Source organism: Pagrus major, chromosome 19 (genome assembly GCF_040436345.1).
Source record: "Pagrus major chromosome 19, Pma_NU_1.0".
NCBI classification, from domain to species: Eukaryota; Metazoa; Chordata; class Actinopteri; order Spariformes; family Sparidae; genus Pagrus; species Pagrus major.
Genome location: NC_133233.1, coordinates 13,342,738 through 13,365,005, shown reverse-complemented (window position 1 = coordinate 13,365,005; position 22,268 = coordinate 13,342,738). Strand labels below are relative to the sequence as shown.

The 22,268-nt window shown below is 38.9% G+C and overlaps 1 long non-coding RNA gene across 1 annotated transcript in view; it reads right to left on the bottom strand.

Annotated features, from left to right (window-relative positions):
• LOC141014183 (uncharacterized) overlaps window positions 1–22,268 on the bottom strand; it is a 136,374-nt gene that overhangs the window by 1,476 nt on the left and 112,630 nt on the right. The window contains exon 2 of the long non-coding RNA XR_012180472.1: window positions 896–957. This is a non-coding gene — a long non-coding RNA (uncharacterized lncRNA). The remainder of the gene's footprint in view (window positions 1–895; window positions 958–22,268) is intronic.

Below are 22,268 nucleotides of genomic sequence, written 5' to 3'. Positions count from 1 at the left end.
ATTATTACTTTTAAGCATATCTGTTGGCGAATGTCTTTCATCTAAGGATTTTATCATTATGAGAATCAGAATTGGCCAAGTATGTGTACTCAAACAAGGAATACAACATGCAGCTTGCAATGAGGAAAACAAAAACTGAACAAAAAGGTTAAAGAATGGTAAAGAATAAAGAATAAAGGGCAGGACTGTAGAAAATAGGTGTGTATATATTAAAATCACCAATGGCCAATTTAAAAAGAATAGGCCATAAATATCTGTATACATGTCAACTGTTCTGTGTGTTACAAACAGTATAAGTAAGCTGTGCAAGTACATAAAAGCACTGTACATGCACAACACACAGACACAAGCAAAAATCTGATTTTATAAGAGGCTTATACAACTATTTAACTGTTCTCCTAACAGGAAAGGTAAAGCTATAGTTAAAAAAACGACATAGACAAAGCCAGCTGGACTCAAGGTCAGTTAAAATGTACCAGAATAAAAAACCCAATTCAGTGTATATTCCTTTTGGAAAATTCTATTGTCAAGAAGAATTTGCCTTAAAAATGTTAAAGCTAACAGCTATTACAAGCCTCAAACATTAAATTACATCCCCAAAGGATAACAGTTTCATTTAGTTTGAATACTGGGACCTGTTTTATTAAAAGATAAGATTTAGTTTTGATTGTCACAGTCTCTCTACAACTCTTGATTTCAATATATGTTGGAAAAAAACATGACAAACAGTTGTACAAGATATTGGACAAAATAATGAAATAAACTGAGCACTACAGACTTACTTTGAAAATAAGTAAGATTTGCTTTGGGGCAAAACATTTTTAAATTAATATTTAATAACTGATGAGAGCAAGACGTTTTATACGCCAGGAACAGCATATTGAAAGCTTCTTACCTTGATAGCGTGTTGGGAGTCAGAGCAAACTGCAGTAACCTGCTCCACTTCACTGTGGCTCCCTGCAATATTGAAAACTGATCAGTACCTCAATAAAGCATTGAAACATTTTCATATCATTGTTTCCTATACAAAAATGGTCAGCCCCAGTGTTGACCTTGGTTACAAAGACTGCACTTACTGTAGCTTTTTCACAGTATCATTACTGTAGCTTCCCAGTGAAAGGCTTTTAATGTGAAGCAAAAATAGCGAAACAGCAGTAAACTTTAATACAGGATCAAGATAGAAGACACATGGCCTGGCTGCTGAAATTAGTTTTCTGTACTTTATTTAGTTAAACAATATCATATCGTTTCTGTTTCTGGTGTCCAATTTATGGATAGTCTGATCTTGAGATATAATATTACTTTGGTAAAGGGAAAGTCGCCCATATGAATAGCACTGGAGTATAATTCTTAAGGTATCTGATATTAAATGTACTTAAGTATCAAAAGTACAAGTAAAAGTAAATATTCACATGTATGTATACACTGTACGCTATGTTCAAGATTTTGTGATTATCAGAATCAGAGTTTTTTCTATCAGAATGCTGATAAAATAAATGATTATTAAAAAGCAGAACAACATGTGCCACAAAAATATAGTGGAAACATAAAGGAACGGAAAATAGAAATACTCAAGTAAGGTATGAGTACATGAGTACACACAAAATTGTACTTCAGGGCAGTACTTGAGTAAATGTACTTAGTTGTCTTGATTTTGAGAAAATAAGCAAAAGACAATGCAAATGAATGCTTGTTTCCATCCACCACTGTTATGTGACTATTAGGAGTTGATTCAAGTAGTAGTAGGCCTCAGTTCTCCAGTCAGAAAACCATTAGACCATTACATGTGAAGAAGGCACAACAAGATAACGTCATTAAAACAGTGGCAATCGAACCTAAAACCCCCAAAAAGAAGTACATGATGACAAAATGACATTTTTGTTTGCTTCATATATTAATGTGAGCAAAGTTACATCAGATCTGTGTGGATCAATGAGGAGACTGTTTTAATCTGCCACCGTTTTGTTATCCCTTCAGAGGAAAGAAGCCTTAGTCAGAGCGGAAACAGATGATGAGTCAAGTGAGTTGAATGTATTGTATTTATGAATGTATTTATAATTTAGCAGTTTCCATCCATCTTTTCTAATGTCATACTTCAAATGTGCATAGAAACATGTTGATGGAAACATGGCTATTGAGAATGCCTGAGCCTGGCAGTGTTGCTCACATACTGTATGCACTGAACCACAACACAACTAATGGGCAGCAGGGAGGAAACTTGACTAAAATCTGGTTCTCTCCTGAGCTAGAGAAAGAGCAAGAGGGTGGCAAAATGGCTCTGAGCAAGGGCAAAAATCTTACACGTGTATGCTTGTAGTCCTCTTTGTCGTACAGGTATGATTAAGGTAACTGCTGGTAAAACTCTGTGATATGTCAGATGATTGCAAGCAATTCCTTACTGCAATTGTATGTGTCCTTGTGAAAGCAGACCATACATACAGACAATCCAACCTACAGGCAGATTTCAAGGATTGCGACCCAAAATGCTGTATTGCTGAAGCAGAGCTAAAGGGAAGTGGGCCTGTAGCTGGCCGTGGCCAGGCTGAAGGAACCACTGCCGAGGTGATTATAGATTCTGAAAGCAGCGCTGGACTCTGAGGCAGAGATTATTATAAATTTGGTCATTGGCAATGAGGACACTACAGGGGAGAGAAAAACAAATATTAGGGCCCCCTTCAATGCCGCGGCCAGTGTGAGCTGTTTTCCATTTTAATGCATTATGTGTGTATAAGGGAGAGAGGGGAGATGAGGTTTTTTTTCTTCTCTGTGTGGGTGTGTGTGTGTGTGTGTGTTAGATTCAGCAAACTCAGATTTACATTTCCCTTGCACTGCCTGTGAAATGTTTTCAGACGTGGGCAGCGTGACTGCAATAATATATAAGGCTCGTTCTCTCTGGCTCTCTACCTCCTCTTTCTTTCTTACACATACTTACATGCACGCACACTGCAGACTAAGACAGTGTGAGAGAATGAGGATGAGGGAGTGGAGCCGTAATTACCAACTGTGTGAGAGAAATGGAAATTCACACTTAGTCTGATTCTGTGCTTAGCTTTCAAGCCACTCTTTCACTTAAGCTTATATTGACACATTGACTTAAAGCGAAGGTCCCCCGACGTCACACAGTTAAACACACTAAGAAGTTGGATTCCAAAAGTTCATCATTAGAAAGGTCTGAGAAATACACACAAAGAAAAGATGTGTCTCGCAGAAATTACTTGTAAAAATTCTATTTGCTTCTGTCAAAAAAAATTACAGAGAGTAGTTTTCAAGTGATGATTCCTGGGATTCCTGAGCTCTTCTTCTTGATTGTGAGAGCTGCTGTGTTGATAAGCAGGCAAGGCTTTGCTGTTTTCCAGTACATTAACACAGGCACTCAGTATGGACTTGTTAATAAATACTTCTCAAAGTTAGAAAATAAATAGAATTGAAACATAAAAGTCTGACTGGACCTGGGTGGAAGTGGGATTATCGTTGTAGGGAATAGTTGGTAAAATAAAAGTAGCAAAATGATGCCGCAGTTTTTTAATTATGTTTAATTCACACTGTACACTGCAGAGGAATATGGCACCAAATGGATTTAATAATTTAGAGCTTAAAATGCTTCTAAAGGTGAGTCTGTTTGTAATATATGCCCCCCCTGAATCAATGATGGCCAGAACCTTTTGAGAAGGTTCATATTCTAGGTAATGGAATTCAAATCAGATTTAACTACATACATGTGATTGGTCCCTGTATCTAGACCAATGGGATAAGAAAGGTGATTGGTTCTGGGGTGTGGAAATTTCTCGATTATAAGATGCATCGCAATGCGGACGTGGAAGATTCTGCATCGATGCAGAGACAGAGCATAATCGAGTCTGCAGCTTATGTTGATTTTTGATTGTCCGGCCTCAGCTGGACAACTTTGCCATCCAACTCTGAGAGAGGTGTGTGCAGCAGTCAATACGTGCCTTATCTTAAAGCTGCCATGTGAAAACAATATTATTGTAGATTACAACAAACTTGTAAGGCACTGCAGATGGATAAATGTTTTGTTTTTGTGATGTTGCAGATGCAGTTCTTATTTTGTAGACTTCTGTAGTCTGATTATTGGAAGGACTTTCTGAATTAAAGGGGAATTCAAATGATGAAAAAGTAGCCACATGCAGTAATATAGATCATTGAGGATGTCATACACTGAGAAGCATCGCGATGCATTGAGAATCGTTTTGCATTTGAATCGTTGACAGCTGAATCGTAATGGAATCGAATCGTGAGCCAGTGAAGATTCAAACCTCTAACTGGTTCCCAAATAATTGGTTTCAACAGCTATCTTTGTGCTAACTCTGCATTACTGAATTAAACACAAGAATTAAACATATTTCAAAGGCTCTGTGCCGAAAAGTGGTAGGGTTTATGTATTTCAATGTGAGCCAAATAAAGAAGTGAAGTGTGAAGCTTTTGTCCTCCTTGACACAAATCCTAGAGACTAAATAGAGTCAGCCTTTCACAAACTGATTTTTATTCAAATATAACCAAAATCAGGATTTTTCTGTAACCTTAAACAAAGTTAATTCTATAGATAACATTTTGTGACTGTATCACAATGTGAAAATATCTTTTCCTAACCTTAACCAAAGTGCATTTTTTGCCTAAACCAAACCACAGACTGGATGCAAACCACAATAATAACTGAAAATTACACAAATTGTGTAGATTATATATTTGTGACAATTTCATGAGCTACTATGATGTTATGTTGTTAATTCATGTAAATGTGTTAACTTAATGACTCTTAATTGAATTCTATACAAGTTGCATTGTTGGCGTGATAGTAATTACATTGACTTTTTCATGTTGGCTACAGTATATCAAAAGAATGCAAAGCAATTAAAACTGAAAATGTAAAATCAGCAGACATGAACACATTGGTCACATCACTGTTGATTTAATTGCATCCCAAGAGCAGGTGGAAGACCTGCATGTGCATGCTGTGTGCATTATTTCAAGGTAGTTTACTGTATTCACAATATTGTTTCTATTTGTTGGCGTTCAGATATTTCACCGGTGGAAAGGTTGTCTAAGCCCGAGGGGTTCAAATTTGCAAGGATCTATCAGACAACCAAAATCACAACCATAAACGATCCACGCAGCCATCTATACATTCAAAACTTACCCCGGGGCTGTGTGGCTGCATGGGCCTCGTCTAAGCACTTTGTCATTTTAAGTGTAACACAGGTATTGATTCCATAGGTTTGATTCAAAATGCAATGTCTTCCTCCGAGAGTTGATTAAACCCTTTTGGTATTGATGCACTGGGCCTGTGTGTGTGTGTGAGGCAGAATGTGTATGGTTGAGACAGCAGGGACAGTTTGTGTACATGCATGCATGCGTTCATTGATAAAAGCATTACAGAAAGCCACAACGTCAGGACTGTGTGATCTAGAATCATAGTCCCTCTGACTGGAGGTCTGAAGTCACATTCACTCCGCTCTCTGTTCTCTACTTCTTTCTTTTTCAATCAGTGCTAAGCCAGTCAGTATATTAACCATCACTCCTGAAGCGGAACTTCAAACACTCAAAATGAATTTGACTGCCAAGTTGTTTTGTGTGACTTAAAGCTTTGGTCATCATTATCATAGAAGAAGAAGTAGCTCTCAACTCACATAAACACATTTTCAAACCCCTATGTCAACAACAAAATTCTTAAATTACTAATGAACCTCACAGAACTGTAACATAAGAGACAAATCAAAGTAGAGAATATTTCAACACTACATCTTACATTCTTTTCCAAGCATTTAAGACAACTTAAGTGAATTTAGTGAAGGACATTCAAATAAAGTGACAATTCAAAATTTTTGATCACCAGGCCAGAATATTTTAGTTCAGAGTTTTGAACAGACACTTTTAAATCACTGTAGCTCTGTACTTTATTTACATACAGAAGAAAATAAGGCTCTCTTTGCTAGGGCTTCAACTAAGGATTATTTTCATTATCGATTAACCTTCTGATTGTTTTCACGATTAATTGATTCATCGTTTAGGCTATATAGGTTTAGCCACATTAAAGAAGCTGGAACCAGCAAATGTTTGACATTTTTTCTTAAGAAGTTACTGAAATGATTTATTGATCAGAACAGTTGCAGATTAATTTTCTTTCTAAATCGATTAATTGACTAATTGTGGCAGCTCTACTCTTTCAACTTTTCCCAGATTTCTGAGAGCTCACGCAATCTATTTTACTTGTAAACACTTTCTATCTACAAACTGTCTAATAGGTACATGAAGAATACCAGCTCTTAACTTTGCAGCAAAGGATCTTTGGCAACTGGAGAAGAATATATAATTCAGGACCATGCCAATATAGAAATACACATACTTATAAGTGAACCAGCACGTTAGTGCAAAGCCAAAAATTGAGTCTCAGAAATCTAAACAAATAACTTATTATCAGCCTGCTGCCTTTCCCTCTGATGTCCAAACGTTCTGTTTACTGGGATCTCTGAAGGGAATGGATAATAGGGATATGTTAGAAACAGGGGAGCTCACGAATGATAAGGGGAACTCAACTGCATCTTGTCATTTATTCAGTCACAAAAAAAGACCACCTTCACATAAGCACTAAACTGCATCACATCACCCCAGACATACTCAGTGCATGCATCTTAGTGATAACAGTAATCTCTGATTTGCATTGCAGGCTAAATAAGGGCAGATTTCACGGGTCAATAAATTTGCTGTTCGAGAAATACCGTATGTCACTGCAAAGCAACATGGGATTTTAATTTTGGTGCAAACATAGATGGAGGGAGAGAAACCAAGGGAGAAATAGAGCCTTTGTGTATAACAAACTGACACACGCGCACAAACACACACACACATGCACCTACACCTCGCCCAGGTCCCTGAAGCTAATTAAAGGGAAGGTAGGCGAGCAGAGATGTGATAACTCTGAGAATCATGTAGAATAGTTGTAATGGGTGACCTTTTTTTCTCTCCCTATGCGGCGGGCAGAAATCTCATTTGAGAGTGAGCCATTCCAATTTGCTGCGGCGAGGCAGGTGTCAAAGTCTCAAGCAGGCAGAAAAACATCCCTCGGTGCCTTCTCCTTTGTTTGAGATCATGTGATGCCCCTGTGTGAAAATGCAAAGAGCTCCAAAGTCGACTGAAGCCGGGCTTGTATTTTATTTTAACGTACTTCTGTCATTCTTCTTTTCTACTTCTGCACCCTGACTTAATGTGGAGAAACAAAGAGTGTTTTCTGTCTCCGTGTTTTGTGTACAGAAGGATTATGTTAGTGATCAGAGCAAACATGAGAATTATAAACACAGTCCATCTTCATTAGGCTGCAGGCCAGATATTACTGGGCTGGACAGCCTGGAATGTTTGGTCGTCCATTTAGCCAAGGGCAGGAGCAGGAGGGCTGCTGTGCAGGGCTCCAACTCCCTTTGATCCTCTGCAAGTGTGTGTGTGTGTGTGTGTGTGTGTGTGTGTGTGCAATGCAATTTCACAACCCAAGTACACCAGCTGGTCCACGTTAAAGTTCCAAGGTAACCATGGCGCCCCACGGCTGGTGGAGGGTGTGTATGTGTGTGTGTGTGCTTGTGATAACATGTGGTATACGTTTGGATGCGCTCCTCCACCCTTTCCCCCCCTTTGGCTTTGACTTTTAAGGAGTTTCGACACTGAGCTTTTGCCTCTATCAGGTAAACAGGATACGGGTCACTGATAAAACAATATATACACATACACAGCCTACCACCATGGGAGGATATATGTGTATTCCCCCTAACCACCAAATACCTGGGGTTGGGTCACCTAAAATAGTTTCCTGTGTATCGCTTTCAATTGAGATTTTTAGTATCACATGGTGTAAATAGTGTTTGAGCAGCTCTGCCAAGACATATCTCGAGGGGAAACAGTACTACACTGAATATATACAAGACTGCAGTTAAGTACCATTAATACAGAAAAGAGTCATGCTTAATCAGTTGACATGATTTTATTTGTGAACCATGTAAAGTGAGGAAGCCAAGTTTGCCTGACAGTAGATTTCATTTTTATGCATGTTGGCTGTTTCATCATTGGACACATAAATATTAGAGTTATAAGTGGAACTGTGTATTACATGTAAGAAAATATAGCCAGTACAATGACTACTGTTCCACTACTCTTAGGAATATGACAATATTCTGAATCTGATATGGGTCAAGTCTGTCCTCCTCACAAAAAACTATATACGCCAAAAAAAAGCAAGCAGCTCATCACAATACATATTCATGTTTGTAGTTAGGCGGTGACCTGTGGAAATTATTACAGCCGTAGAGGAGGAAGTGAGGAGAAGTAGTGGGAGGGGGACAGGGATTGTGGATGCATTAAACAAGGACAGGACTTTCAATCAGGAGGGCACTATGAAACCAGAGGTCAACAGTGAGATCTTTTAACTAACTAACTAACATAGTGAAGTAACAACAGGTAACAACGTAACATAAGTGACTTGGGCAATGTAGGTACATTTGTAATGGAAGTTACAGAAGTTATGCAGTGGTTTGAAAACAAACTGTTTTTCTGGCCTGATCCTCACCAATAATTTTTCTTGCCAAGACCAACAAAACTGCGACTGTAAGAGGTCAGGGTACACATGTCGCCGTTATGCTGCAACGACCATATCGTTTTTGGGAGACTAGCAAACAACCTTTTCAGTCACATGTGGATATGTTGTATGGGTCAAAAAACCTTTATTTTCTGTATTGATATTCTGAATTTGGCCTTATTCTGTATGTAGCATTTTCTGATTACGACATGGGATATGCAGATATTATTCTTTGGACATGTACACAGCAGATTCTGAATATGTGTCTCAATTGCAGTTTGCGATTTACCACCTCTTGCATGTTAACAGTTTCTGGTCAGACAAAGAAACACACCTACTTTGAGGAATCATAAAAGAACTTGGATATTAACAGGTTTTTGGATATGTGCAAATATGGCATCGCAAACCTTTTTCAAAAAGGTGGTTGAACGAATGAAAGCAGGATGCAGTGTTCATTAATCGAAGAGTGCGCTGCATGTCAACAGGAATATTAATGGAATATTAATTTTCCAAACCAATTTTCCAGCCATCCAAACAGCCTCGTAGGAAAACCGTCTTTCTCAGAATAAGGGCAAAAATCTGAATATTTCCCCCCTTGTCTTAAACCCCCATTCTGAGTAAGGAACCCCCCCCCCCCCCCAAAAAAAAAAAAAAAAACCCTTGTAGCAGGAGGAAAAAATCTGAAGAAACCTCAGGAAGAGCCACAGAGGAGGGATCCCTCTCCCAGGATGGACAGACATATAAATGTAGTCAATATGCATCAAGTTGTGTTGTGACAAAACAAGATGAAGATAGACAGAGAGGCTGCTGAATGTTAAATCCTACAAACTTGAACATTTGGTGATTGAAATACTTGGATGTTAACTTGTATTCATGTGCTATGTGCTCGGGTTCTTTGCTACCTGACTAAACACATGTATAATCCCACAAAGGCACATGTCTGAGGCCTCATCTGCCATACATTACATTTCATAAACTACTGTAAAATAGTAACATTATCCATACATCCCATGATTCCTTACCATACGCATATATTTACCTGTAAAGAAAAATAAATCACATTAGGAACAACTATTCTGTAAGAAATGTACATGTGTTGCAATTAAAAAGCACTTAATGTTCTTTGAGTGTCGTTAAGATGTGAATGGACCACAACAATTGCTATGGTAATAATGTGGCTTCAGCCCTAACCCTTCACATAGATTCATATTTATCTGAGAAATGCTAATAATCTAAAGAAAGACCTATACACATACACACATTGAGCCATAGAAAATCAAATTCCTTTATGTCTTTGAAAATAGCTCACAATAATGCAGCAATGTTTGGTCCTCCTCGCAATTACATTCCTTTCTACCGCCGTCTTTCACTCTCTATTTCTATATATGTGATTGGTGTGGCTGTAGAGCTACCATGATGATTCAGATGGGAACAATTCGAGAAGATTGGATAGGAGAAGGCACCAAACAATTCTTATAAGTCCACAAAAGTCCACCCTGCGACTGATGACAGTCTCTGTGTACATCTGATTACCAGCTCTCAGACTCGACCAGGGGGTCGTGAGCTCAGGAGGTGTTCAAATGTACGGTTCAGGTAAGATTTGTGGTCTAACTGCAAAACAGGTAGATAACCACAACCTTGGAGTAATACTCTGAAAACAGCAGAACCAATCCTTTAATTTTGTAGAAAACTATGGACAATTTCAAGGAGAATGTGTTATATAAATGAGGCTGAAAAAAGTTGGATACTTTCATGTTTGCTAACCCTGTGCATTGTTTATATTTTTTTTAATAAAACATCAGGTGTGTTTTACAGGCATACATCAGTTGTTTGTTGCATGCGTTGGATGCAAACCTCAAAGAACTACTACTGCCTCATTAGTCCTGAAAAGTACAGTGTGTACATGCAACTTTACTGAGCTAAATTTGTCTTTTCATGCATCATGTTGCTTCCTCAGGTATACCACTGCGGTTGTGACTGAATATAAAACCCTCGTGGTCTACCCAAAGGACGCCACTTTCAAAGCACAGTGAGCACAAACATGCAATACCCCTCAATCCCTGCTTCTACTGTGACTTTCTACTTCTTTTAGTAAACAGCCACAAGCTTCTGCCTCCTCAATGGCCACAAGCTTCCTACAATGATGAAAGAGCTTTTAGGATTTCTACATTTTGACTTTTAATTGCACATGCTGCACCTTTACCAGCTTTTAAAATAGTTTTGTTAATATGAAAACAGTAAAATCCCAACTGTCAGAGCAGCTTTGACACTTTGAAATCAACACATTCCCATCACGGACAGAAAATGCTGCAAAAATTTTAACTTAACTCCTCACTGACATCGATGAAGATGTTTAATCTTTTCTTGAAATGAAAAATCATCCTGCTATCAAGCTGTCTACTGCGAAGAGAAAAATCTAATGAAAATATAGTGCTACATATTGATAATGATATTCTGTATCTTTCTATCCCCACCTAATCAGAGGTGGAATACGGCGCAGAGTCTCCCCTCTCTCCCGCCGTGACAGCCACAATTCATCACAGCTTTAATTTAGTCTGTTACTGGGGTGTCGATAGGACGAACACTGCCTGGCGACCCTCTCTCACACGCTCGAGCACAACCACACACGTACAAATGCAAGCATGTTCGCACACGTCCGTGCACAACATGGCCACTCGTCTGACCCTTATGGAGAACCGTCCATCCCCAGCAGCTCATCTTTGTTACAAACACGTACACACACACACACACACACTGAGGCACACCTCCTCCCATCGTCCAGGGGAGCTATCTGTTGTGTGGTTGGCTGTGGCCCCTAGCTCAAGGCCCTTCTCCCTGGATGTATCATCAGTCATTTAAAGCAATTAAGCACTTCTCAATGAGAATAGGCCGCTCTTCCTTGAGCAAGACGGAGAGGAGCGATTCACAAAGCCATTTTCTACCAAATCCTATTAAAGGTGGGGAGGGGGGGGGGGGGGGGGAACGAGGTTGAAGACTTAAAATGGAGGGCTTTTATTTAAGGACTATGAGGTATTACAGGCCAGATTACTCTTGGCTTATGTTCCTAGTCTGGGAAATTACATTCCCACTTTTTTTTTGGAGTGCCCAGGCTTTGGAGTCGGAGATGAGAATCACCTTAAGTCTCTCTTGTTTTTCACTTCTCCACTTCAATGGGTTGTTCTTGTTCTTGTTGTTGTGTTTTGCGAGAAAGATTTCTGTTTTCCACGTTTATTGTCACCTACTGAGCTTTTAGATACCTCTTGGGGTTTGTTTTTAGGTCCGGGGATTTATGTCAATTCTATCCGGTTCTTTCAAGGGAAATTACTTTTTCATTCCAAGATCTAGTCTTAATTATTGATAGCAAGGTAAAGACATGAGCGCAAATTTCGCAGGATAAAACTTTTGTGCTTCAATCTCAACAGGGTTTAAAATCACACACCATATAAACACAGCTGTGAGTCATCATATAAATAAAAGCACCAACAGAAAATCTATCTTTTTGGGATCACGCTTTTCATTCTCTTCCTCAATTTCACAATTCCTTTGTTTCATAATGGAAGTCTACATTTAAACATTACTATGATCTTTTTAAGCAAGTGGTTTTAGTTATTCTTCAGCATACGCAAATCATGAGTCATGACCCTGATGTTTCCCCATTACTCACATCTAGTGATGTTGGCTGACATGTGGTAAACATGCCTTAATCATGTTCCATTAGCGGATAAAGTAGGAATAAAAAAGTGAATGTTTAATTCATTTTGCAGATACAATATGTTCAATGAGTAGTTTGTCTGCTATACTAATTGCAATTTTCACTTCAAGGTTCTGAAAAGTCACAAGAAAAGCAAGCAAGCACAGAGTTTATTGCATCTGATCCACTGAAAAAACGTAAAAAAAATAAATAAATAAATAAAAAAACAACAGTCAAAACTGAATGTGATGACTAGTCAGTGCACATCTGGACAGGAGAGACATGGCCACTTGGCGGAAACACCAGTGGAGTCCTCTATTGTAAAAAACCTTTAGTGTGTTGGAAATTACATGACATGGTTACTGAACTGTTTGAGGCCATGAAGGACAAAAGAATGGTAGGAAAACCTACCAGGGTGAGTAAGATGTTTTTCTCTCTGCTCAGCCTACGTGGCTGTGTGATTTACACACTGAGCAACTGTTGATGTGGTTTCTTAGTGGATTAATTAAGTTGATTTTTTTTGTTAGACTTCTTCTACAGACATACCACGTAAGCACCAAGTTTTTTTTAGTTTTTTTGTTAAGTTGTTCTTTGTATGGAATGCAGGTCTGGTAGTTGCTTGTTGAGGGTACATTTTATATGTTATATATGTGCAGTAGATAAAGAAATGTGAATATGAATGCAAACTTTTAACTGTCATCGGTAAAGAAATTTTTCTTTTCCATCCTTGACCTGTACTTTGCATCCCAGTGGGTAATATGCTTTCCTTTGGTTTATATAAATGTGTAAAAGTTCATTCTTAACTTAAGAATACTTTTGTACTTGAAGTGAAGTTTAGTATGTGTTGATGTTGAAAGTGTAAAAGATGTACATGTATGATGTGTACATTGTTTCTTTCGTAGTACATTGTCCATCTCATTTGTACATTGTCCATCTCATTTGCAGTCAATGTGACCACTGTGTGATGATGAATTAGGAACTTTTTAACATGCATACATTACATTTTTCACATTTCCTCCGTATCATAACCTTTACCAAGATCACAACAGCAGATTATCCTCCCCCTTGTCAGCCACTGAACAACCAAAGCTCCTCTGTTTTTACTCAGGGCACATTTATTATTGGACTTGCAGCCAAGACAGCCTGTCTTCACCTTGATAAAAGAACAGAAAATATTCACAACATTGAAAAACTATGCATGTAGGTATGCAAGTCACAGTATGTGTGATACCGCTGATGTATATGAATACAGGCATATGTGTGTGCAAATTCTGTATGTATGCACCGTGTGCTTACCTTTGCCAAACTGTAAAACAGGTTTGAGGTTTATTTTTGTTATGTGAAAGCAAGGCTCAGTACTGCTGAAACAGACATCTGCAAAGAATAGACCTACTCATTTGGCGTTAATCAAAACAGCCTGACTTTATTCATGTAGCTGCAGTGATCTGCAAGCCTCTGGCAAGAGCCGAGAGAAAGAAAACACAGATGTGTGCACGTTACACAGACACACACACATTTAAATAAAAGGTCAAATAGCTTTATCAATAACTGTAGAAAATGTGTTTTGTGAGGAGAAGGAGCAGCTGATCTGACAGTGGCCACCGCCCTGATGAATAACCGCCAGGACAATCAATAGGAAAGAGGAGTTGAGGTGGAGTGGGGGAACGTTTTGTCATCCAACGGTACACTCCAATATCTAAGCTCATCCATCAAAGGCAGCAATGGCACTCCGTCCTCCGCTTTAATTGAAAGCACACTGAAACAAGTTATTTACATGACGGGATGGATTTGAACGGGTGCACGTCAGCTGGCAGCTTTGCTGTTGTGCGCTTGCTAAATGTTTGTTTCATGAGCTGATGCTCGACTGTCTCTGAACAGGGCTGACTGTCAGCTAATGATGGAAATGTAGACAAATAGTTTTGTATCAAGTCTAACACAAAGGCAAGGAACAGAAAAAGGGGTATTTTTAAATATGTGTGTGTTTACGTCTTCCAAGTGTGCATCGTTGACAGTCAAAAAGCTGCCTTCAAAACAGCAATGTTCACTATCCTGTCAAATAGATCATCATAAAATAGCAAGATGTATAAAAAAATGAGCATAATTTAAAACCCAAAAAAGCTCCTCATTGCTTAACTTTGTGTAAGAAATAAAACAACAAACCACAGTCTTGTGGTTTAAAGGCAACCAGGCATTTTTTTTATTGTTCATTTTTAAATATGTCCTTTGGCAGCATACAGGGATTGAACTGAGCCTGGCTGCCTTTGGTACTAAAGATGCTATAGGGTTTAATTTAATTTGAATTCACATATGGTTTAAAGGACCCCTGCTGGGAATCTACTTTTGACTTTCAATGAGTTTTGGCTTTGTGCTTCTTTGCTGCATTCAGCTTTGAATGTGAGCTCTATGACTATTTTGTGCATTTACTTTTGTATGATCTTTTCAGTACTGTATCACTTCATGTAGACTGTTAGTTTTATATCACACATATCATATCAAATCTAAGTTGCAGTATGGAGACTGGAAGGTCTAGTGTTTCTCTAGACAGTTTGTTCTCAGTACTTGCCAATCAATAACTCACAGCTGATTTCTTCTCCTTTGGGTCCATTCCATAAAGTGAGTATCAGATGTTTTTGGTGGTTGCCTCGAGTGAAAAAAACACCTCACCTTACAATCGCTGTTAGCATGTCTCAGTCTTACCAGTTGCTACTAGAGCTGCAATGATTAGATCAGTCAATAGAAAGAAAATAATCGCCAAATATATTGATAATGGATTAATAACATTTTTAAAGCAAAAATGTGAAACATTTGCCAGTTCAGGGTTCTTAAATGTGAGGATTTGCTGCTTTCTTTTGTCATTAATGATAGTAAATGAAGAATCTTCGGGTTTTGAACTGTTGGTTGGGTAAAAGATGTTTCAAAATATTTTTAAATTTTAAAGACTAATCTATTGATCAATTAATCGTAAAAAATAATCAGCAAATTAATCAACAATAAAAGTAATTGAAAGTAGTTGAAAAACTACCATCTTGATTGGATTGCAGATAAGATAAGATAAGATAAGAAAGCCATAATTTTCACAGAATCACCTCATGATCATCCATATCAAATGTTGTAGAAGGTATTAAAAGAGCGAGTGATGTACTGCTCTGTATCATGTTTGCCCTGGGTGACCCAGTCTGAACTCCAGATGCTACTGTGTGTCACCATGTCACAACCCGAGCCAAAAAGGCCAGGGGGAGGAGAGCCTGTCTGCCTGGGAGCCAGCTAACATCTGTCGAGCATATTCACATGTGTAGCAGACATACAGTGAGACTCTTCAGACCACACTGACTCCACACTGCAGCACGGGATCCAGCACCATAGAGACCGAAAATGTTGGAACCAAAACAGGGACTGTTTTTAGAGTTTCAGCAGACACAGCCAAGGCCAGAGGGGCTAAGCCAACACTTATTCACACAATGAGAAACCCAATTTCCCCCCAAAAGGCGAAATTGATTTTTACTTTAATCTTGGTGCCATAAATATGATTTGCCAACTGGTTTATATACAATATTCAAGCAAATGACTTGTTCTTACCATTTAGTGCTGTGAACATGTTCAATTGGCCCTGGCTCTGGCACATTACCCACGGCCCTATTATGAGAAAGTGCCGATTGGGATAGCTTACAGAGAGGCCAGGCTTGCCTATTAGCAGGGGGTCCAGGGGGAAAAAGTCATATTTTGACTTTTCTTTCTTTTCCTTTTGTGCTTCCAAACCAATAAAATAAAGCACGGGTTGAAATATTCCACAGCTTTGGCTCTTTGGAACCTAGAATTTATAGATAAAACAGATGCTTCTGGCAAATGTAAAGGGTGAAATTTACATCCACTTTATTCCAAAATGTTCTAAATACTCTTTCCGGTTATTGTCTGTATTCAGGCTGGGTCCCGGACGACGGAGGAGGGACTGGGAATGTACTGGAAAACCACAGTGAAGCGGGCCAGCCAAGTTAAACAGGGAGTTCAAGGCTAAATCAATGCATATTTCCCTTTTAGTGGTGATGAGGCTGGCCAAATGCACACTCTTCCCTCTACGCAGGATCTTAGCCTACATTAAATAGTGATTGGAGGAGTCTATTCCATTGGTGGGTATGAATTTCGTAAAAGATCATTTGCCTACTTTGCTCTCCCACAAAATTCATATGGTTGAATTTCTTCTGCCTGCCCGAATTCATTGTCAAACTTATTAGCAGGGTATGGCTCCAAGCCACTGTTTGTCTAGGGCTGCTGCACTCGAAGGCCTTTGCAGACTACATGAGGAAACCTTGGCCAGCTCTTCTAAATATGTTTTCGCTGAAGTGTCCAGATATATTTTCTCTACGGTCAGAGCTCTGAGGCAGCCTTGGCTCGCTCTGGCTCTGTACATGTGTTAATGCTGAAGAGGTTCAGTTATTTTAGCAGCACATTTGATAGTATGTTGACATATGTGATATTCTGGCCAAACCCTGCGTCACCGTGGGCCAATGTGTATTGTTCTGGTTTTAGTTGCCTCTGGGGTTCCCAGTGTGTTTGAACATGCTGTCCAATCAGCATTGCATTGTGTTTTAAAGTGACAGCTGTTGCCGGTACGCATTCATACTAAAACTACTGGTTGGATATATGAGAACAGTCACTTGATTAAAAAAATTGGTTTTATGGGAGAAATAGTTATTTACATGAAGAAGAAGAACATGGCTGATTAAGGGAGGGATTCAGACAGTTGAAAAATGAGGACCAATGTTTGGGAGGTTATTTGCCCTCATCATTGAAACACATCTGCCTGGCCTCAGGGTTTGTGGGGTAAATGAGCCTTGACGATTATTTTCATAAAAAGCAATAAAGACCAGTAATTATAAAAATGCCAATAAGAATTCATCTCTCAAAAATCTATAAAGCTATTAAGTCTGTAATTAAAAAGATGAGCGGCTAAGTCTGAGAAAATTGCATTTTCCTGCACAAGCGACTGTGAAGCCTCATCTCATGTTTGTTTTGCAAATTCTTCAACAAAAACATTAACTTTGAAATATTAATCCGATCTACGGTATTGATAGGAATCTCCCATTAAAAGGCAGGGGCCAGTACTCCATACACATACGCTTCATTAGCTACACCTCGGCTGCAGATCCAAAGGGTCATTAAGCCTCCATCTTGACAATTACACACACAGACGCATAAACACACACCCCACACGCAGTAAAGCAGACAAAGTGGCCACTGTACCTTCCAACCTACTAAAATGTGTAAAAGAAGCCATTCGACATTAGAAATGGTCTGCCTAATGGGCAGTAAGAAATTACTTGTTTATTCAAATACGTATACACAGATAGAGATGCTAGAATTGCCGAAATACATATTTTGCTTCAAAAAAACTATAAAAAAAACATGTTGAAAACATACAAATCATCATAACGACAGCTCTCAGGCCATCTGAAGGTGTATTTTTCAGTTCTGTCGAGATGCTGCATTTGTAACTAAAGAACGTCTTAGCATTACAAGACCTCAAGCCTCTCTGTTTTATTGTCTCAGTGACTACTGATATGTTCCAGTTAAAGAATTATGTCTGTATTTTAGAGCTGCAAAGAGTAGTTGATTGATTGATTATTTGATTGAAAGAAAATTAATGGCCAACTATTTTGATAATCGATTAATGGTTTCAGTCAATTCTTTAAGCCAAAATGTCAAACATTTACTGATTCTGGCTTCTTAAATGTAAGGACTTTTGTTTGTCATTTATGATGGTAAATGAATCTTTGAGTTTTGGACTGTTAGTTAAACAAAAGAAGCAATTTGAAGATGGCACTTTAGGCTCTGGGAAATTGTGATGAGCATTTTTCCCATTTCTGACATTGTATAGACTAATCAAATAATCAGCAGATTAATTGCAGCCTGGCTGTCAATGTAACAAACAATGAACAGTACCTCATAATGAACTGGTTTTACCAGAGTAACAAGAAATCGTACAAGGCCAGATTTGAATTATGAATGTTTTCTCTCTTCTCTCCAAGACTCTGAAGCATCACGATGTTCACCTCTCATCTCAGCCCGCTACACAACGTCTTGTTTGCTCAGAGTGTGTGTTTGTGTCTATGTACATCTCACTCTCATCCTAATGTTTTGATCTGGTGTGTGTGTGTTCACAGTGGACATTAGGCCATCTCTCAAACCAGTAATGGGCTTTGATTCCCCAGGGTTGCAGTGAGATGGCCACTTCTTACATTAGCCAGTCAGGTATGACAGCGCCACGGCTTGCTTTCCCCTCGGCCAGCCTGGATAAATAATAAATGAAAGTGGTATTTCAGTCCTCCAAATCATCCGCAGGGTCAAGACTCCCTTCTCGCAGTGAACTTTGTAAGATGCGCCGAAGCGCAGCGAGATGCTAAAGGTTAGCGTCTCGGACAAGACAATCGTGCATTCGGCCTGCAAGCACAAGTAGTTTATAAACATCCAACACAATATCCACCCCCTAGTTGTTGGTGGGGAGCTTCTTTTCCTGCTCCCAGTCTCTACCCTCTTGTGGGGGAATGGGGAGACACACGAAGAGGAAAAGTTAGCATTCTCACAGAGCATACATCTGCTGCTAAGCTGGCATTTTGTATTGATTTTTCCCGAAGCCTGTGATTTTGAAAGCTTGTAACAGAAGATGAGGTAAATATCATTTTATTTGCTCAAATGGTTTCAGATTGGATTGGATTGAGATGAAAATGGTGGAGACAAGCAAATCTAGATGCGAAAGCAGCAATTTCACATAATTGTCTTCAGACTTGGTGCCAGAATATATTACCATTGTTCAAAAAACTGTCAAGCGAAAGAGCTAGAAATGGACTGGAGTAAGCGAAGGCACTTATTCCTCAAGTCTTTGACATGTTTTACTCTCTGCTGACAATCCTCCACTGTGATGCGGTTGCATTTATCCTTTTGAGAAGAGCTCTCTTACTTCAGCTCAAAGTATCAGTTACTCCGATGCAAATTACATCCTTGACACTCACAAAGACTATGTCACTCCTGAGCTGTAGTGGACTCCGCAGACAAAATGTCAATACAAGTTCAGACGTCAGATTAGCATCGGATCAGTTTACATCTGGAAGGAGTAAAACAGAAAAAACCCCCACAGCCTAAATCACAGACAAACAGAGCAGTTCTCATCTGCATTGAAATGTATTCTTGATAAAGCAAATTATTGATTGATCCTTGTTGTTCCTTATCTCAGCAAAACTGACTACAAAGTGGCGAATTCACAAATCTCCCTGTGTGCAAGGAAGTTGAAGCTGAGTTAATAACCCCTGTTCATAACAGCCCAGACAGCCATTCAGGTTCATTTTTCTATTTACCCTGGAAGGTGAAGTTAACCTTCTTCAGCTCATTGTAGCCAGAGGAGAATGGCAGAGATTAGTGTATTGGTCATGGTGATGTGACTGTGCATAAAGTACATGACAAGGCCCGACTGCATGGACAAATACGGCTATTCCCTACAAAGCAGCTGCAACTGGACTGGCGGCTCACTGTTTATTTGTCTTAGTGGATTGTAAAGAAGTGTATGTATTATATGCTGTTTATTGTTTAAACCTTGTAGTTTTACGGGTCTATACGTCACTAAATACCCTTTGTCTAATAAAGAAAGTTGATAACTTCTGCTTTCTTTCAGCCTGTTGGCATACTGCCCGACAGTAGCAGTCGTCTGTTTCCTTTGTCTGTCTTCATCCATTCTTCCTTCCATCCATCCTTTCGTTCATCCATCCATCAATCAAGTGGGCTACTTAAGCCACAAACTCATCAGAACAAAGCAATCAGCCTTGTGCGTCAGTCTCTCAGCCTCCTCTTTTCATTAGAGGCACATACAAGTCATAGTGCATGCTGTGTGTGTGAGCGTATGTGCATGTGTGTGTGCAGTGTGAGTGCTTATTAGCCGAGGTCAGCTAATTATTTGGCCAGGCTAATGAAGGTCAGTGTGCTTGTCTGTCTCCATGCTGACAGCCTGTACCTGATTGAGATAAGTACTCCTCTTCAACCTTGCTGTCATCTGTCATCTTGATTAAGGGACCATATAGAATTAACTGCACACCTTTCTTTAACCTGTCTCATACCTAACTACATATATTCTCTATTATTGTGTTTTCTTTAGCATTCAATACCAAAAACTCTCCCTGGTATAAACTGCTGAAAGCTCACAATGTCATACAGTTAACAGAATATACCTGTATGTGTACCACATTGATATTCACATTAGTCATTAGTCTTGAAGTGCTGTAAATCTTCTCCTTTCATGCAGACATTTGTACAGAGTGGAATTCACAGTTAGATTTTCAGTTTTGAACACTGTCTTGTCACTCATGAAATGAAGGACATTGTCATCTACATTCAATAGGGAGATTTAAAACGCATGGTCTGTAATTATCTATAATGGAAAAGAACTCTGACGCCAAAAGTGTTGTTCATATATATCCAGGCTTGTCACAATTGGAAATGTGTGCAGAGAATGGTGTCATTATCATGATGGATGGGCCAAACCAAATTAGGTAGATTTGATAATAACAGTTAAATTACATATCCACTTACCTGGATGCTTAATGAACTGAAAGCGACATTGTCTATTATTCTTGGATCATGCATGATTAGCACTCTGTATGAATATGTCGAGGCCGCCTTAGCTGTCGCTCACTCCAAATCAAATGCAGGACTCTTGCTATTGTGTGTGTGAGTGCTGGCTTATTGTAACAGAAACAGAGGGGATCTTGACTCTGTCAGTGCCAGTCATTTAGAGAAGAACAATTATAACTGAAAAGTTTGATTCCAAGACAGACCGTGTTCATCATGAAGAAAAAAGGACAACCCATTTCTTATAGAATGATTGTGAAATACAGACATTTTAATTATTGATAACTAGAAATCATCTTAACTATCATGTTTTGAGGGGAGACGCATTACATTTAGTCATACTTCTGTATTGTAAATTCATCACACAGTAGCTAAGAGTGATGATTTTGATGTGAACTTAATTGAATTATGTTGAAATAATATTCTAAAATGGAAAACTGCTGTATCATGCTCTTTTTCATGGGTCACAATTAACATTAATGTTTTGATTTTCTGTTGCCAACGGAAACCATGTAACCTTGTAACTTTTTTTTGTTTTGTGCACTACAGCTACACTTATTAGTCCATTAATTGAACAATCCGAGCAAACCTGTCAAACATTTGCTGGTCCCAGCTTCTTAAATGTGAGGGTTTGCTGCTTTTCTTTTCATTTATGATGGTAAATGAAGAGTCTTTGGGTTTTGGACTGAATCAATCTGAAGGCGTCACTTTGGGCTCTGGGTAATTGTGACGAGCATCTTTCACAATTTTTTGACATCTTTCAAACTAAAAAGATAACTGATTAATGGTGAAAATAATCAGCAGATTAATTAGATTAGTTCCAGCCTTAGATGAACGTGTACATACATGGTATAACTGTGTATATTATGTACCCTGAGCTTTTTTAAATATTATTATATTTTTTAGGAGTGGTTTTGCTATGTGAAGAAAGCCATACAATTTCTAATTTAGAGGGTCAGTTACAAAATTCTCTGCTTTCCTAGTAAGGAATTGCTCCGAAAATGTCTTCTCCATCAGTCCTAGTCCCTCTCTGGCTACCTCTGCAAGCCCCAGTTCCTAGGCCCCAGCATCTCTAACAAGCAGCGGATACAGCGCTGGATTACTGTAGGCGTTAAATCAATAGCTGCAGGTCTCCCAGGCACAGCTATAGATTATGAATCAGTGTTGGTGAGCAGAGCGCCATGGTGGCGAAAGGGAGTAGGGAGACAGAGGGAGAAGGGAGAGACAGAGAGGAAGAGGGAAAAACACTGATTGGTTGCAACATAATGATGCACAGAATTGTCATTTTTATGTTAAAAATACAGGCTTTGACTGACAGTTAAAAATTGAGATAAAAAAATCAAAAACCCTTTAGTTTAAAAAATGGTTACTTAAATATAGTTTTTCCACTGA